The sequence below is a fragment of the Rattus norvegicus genome, chromosome Y (assembly GCF_021556685.1).
Source record: "Rattus norvegicus strain SHRSP/BbbUtx chromosome Y, alternate assembly SHRSP_T2T, whole genome shotgun sequence".
Lineage (NCBI taxonomy): Eukaryota > Metazoa > Chordata > Mammalia > Rodentia > Muridae > Rattus > Rattus norvegicus.
Window position 1 is genome coordinate 57003221 of NC_141555.1, and position 2614 is coordinate 57005834.

The window sequence follows — 2614 nt, forward strand, 5'->3', positions numbered from 1 at the left end:
GAGTTGTGAGTGTGGCTGCATGCTTGTGCCTAAGTATAAGGCCATATAAACCCAGTGTCACCTCCTCCAGGATCCCAAAGCCATAGCTCTAGCTGCGGTATAGTTAGTCAGTGATGTCCACTGTGTGTGTGTGATTGTTGTGTGTGTAGTGTGGTGTGGTGTGTGTGTGTCTGTGTGTGTGTGTGGTCACTTTTGTGAGTGAATGTGTCCACAAGCCCATGCTCATCAGTTCGCGATCCTGAACGTGCTTTAGCCCCATCTTAAGTCATCACAGCTCTCAGTGCCTGAGGTTAACTGATTTCCAGAAAGCATCTTAGTTGGGCTGACTAATGTTTCATTACATTACAAGGACATTTTCTACTGTAGATAAAATAAACACATATATTTTAGAATAGCCAGAGACTTGAGAAATTGTAGTGGAATAAATATCACTACCAACTTTGCATTAAAAAACACATTTATTTAGAAATCTCTAGGAAAGTTGAAATTTCCCATATAACCTACACATGATTTCCATATATTAGCATCTTACATAATCATAAGAAAATAATCACACTGTAGATTCCAATCCACACTGTATTTAGAAGCTAAGTGTCCTGTAAATGTATTAAAGTTTTTTTATTCTCACTTTGGGTGGTACCTATCCCTTACGTTTCCCCTAGCCTTTGAAGGTTGTCAAGGTATGAATGGCCCGTTTTCCAGGCTCTTTGATTATGATCCACCTGTCTGGTCTACTGAGCCTCTGTACCCTATCCTGTAAGTCCTCTATCTCTGATGATACCCTCACCCTTGTGTTTTGATGCTTTTGAACTCTGATTTACAATTTTTCTTGTGCAGCCATAGGGAAGTTTGGCACCAACTGATTTCGTTCAGCCTGTGCTATTTAAGAGATAAAGATCCGCTGAACTTTAAAATATTCATTTGAATAATTTTATATTATATAGATAGCATTATGATCTGGTGTGGAATTCAAATATTTCACACCAAGGAACTGAATTTAGGACATTGTGTAACCTTTTAAAAACCATTCTCGGGTTTAAATTTTGGTGTGTGTGTGTGTGTGTGTGTGTGTGTGTGTGTGTATGTGTGTGTATTTGTGTGTTCATATGTTTCACAGTGTCTAGGATGCCATCTACAAAATCTGCACAGATAAATCCCAGAATAGTCGGGTGGAAAGTCTGGAAGCTCCCCTCCCCCTACTGAGGAACTAATGGCAACTGATGACTACAGGTCAGAGGGCCCATTTTCTTCATGGATTTGGCCCCTGACGGCTGTCCATGCTCCACTGGATGTTTGTACTCACCCCCACATATCTAGTCAGCAATAAATGGACTCAGACGTTTCTATTAAAATGCAAGTGGTATTAAGAGGGAGGAAAGGGGAGGGATTTGAGGGGAGGGGATGGGGATGGATTCGCTCAAACACATTATGTGAATGTACCAAGTTTTTAAGGAAAAAAAATAAAACAAAGTAAATAAATAAATAAATCTGCTCATGTGTGCACAGGTGCATGGGTTTATGTGTGTGTGTGTAGGGGGGGGGTTGCAGCACCATGCTACAAGAGGATACCATGCAGTATCTTTCTCTATGTCTCTCTGCAATTTTCTTTTGATGCACTGCGGTGGTTTGAATACGCTTGGCCCATGGAAAGTACCACTAATAGGAGGTGTGGCCTTGTTGGAGAAAGTTTGTCACTGTAGGCCAGCTCTGAGGGCTCCTAGTATTCAAACTCTGCCCAATGAGGTATATTTGATGCTCTTCCTGGCTGCCTGTGGCTGCAAGTCTCTTTCTGGGCTGCCTTCGGATTTAGATATAGAACACTCTCCAGCACCATGTATACCAGGACACAGCCATGCTTCCCACCATGATGATAATGGACTGAATCTCTGAAACAGTAAGCCAGCCCTAAATAAATATTTCCTTTATTAAGAGTTGCCTTGGTCATGGTGTCTCCTCACAGAAATGTAACCCTAACTAAGACAGGTGGTGTCATTGCCTGATCACAAATTCTCAAAATTTCCTCCGGGCTGGAAGCCTGCAGACCTTAATGATTCTGTTCCCCTTTCCTGTCCCTGGGGTTACAGGTTTCCCCTGCCTGTTTCATGATGACTGGGATCTGAGTTCAGTTCTGCCTAGGCAGCAAGCAGTTTCAGCCACCGATCCTCCTAATTCCCATCATGTGGTTTTTAAGGGTTACCAAACGATTATGGTCAACATGCAAACACAAATTATAGATGGCTAGTGCATCTTGACCTCACCTTGTTTCGGTATATTTGAGTTGTTTCAGTGTCTTAATTTCACCTTTTTTCGGTATATTTGAGTTGTTTCAGTGTCTTGATTTCACCTTGTTTCATTATATTTGAGTTGTTTCAGTGTATTTGAATGATTGCTGAGGATTGGGAGACTTAGCGTGAGATAGGAAAGAGAAAGTGAGGATGCAAAGATCTATTGGATCACTGCCACTTGCCCTTGCATTCAACATTTCATATTTAAAAAAAAAAAAAACAACCACTACCATCGACAATAGTCAACAACAAGGCATGCATGCAACAGACAGGCAGAGAAGACACTAAAGGGCATTACATACTTGTAACCTCACTTTCTCCGCTAAAGC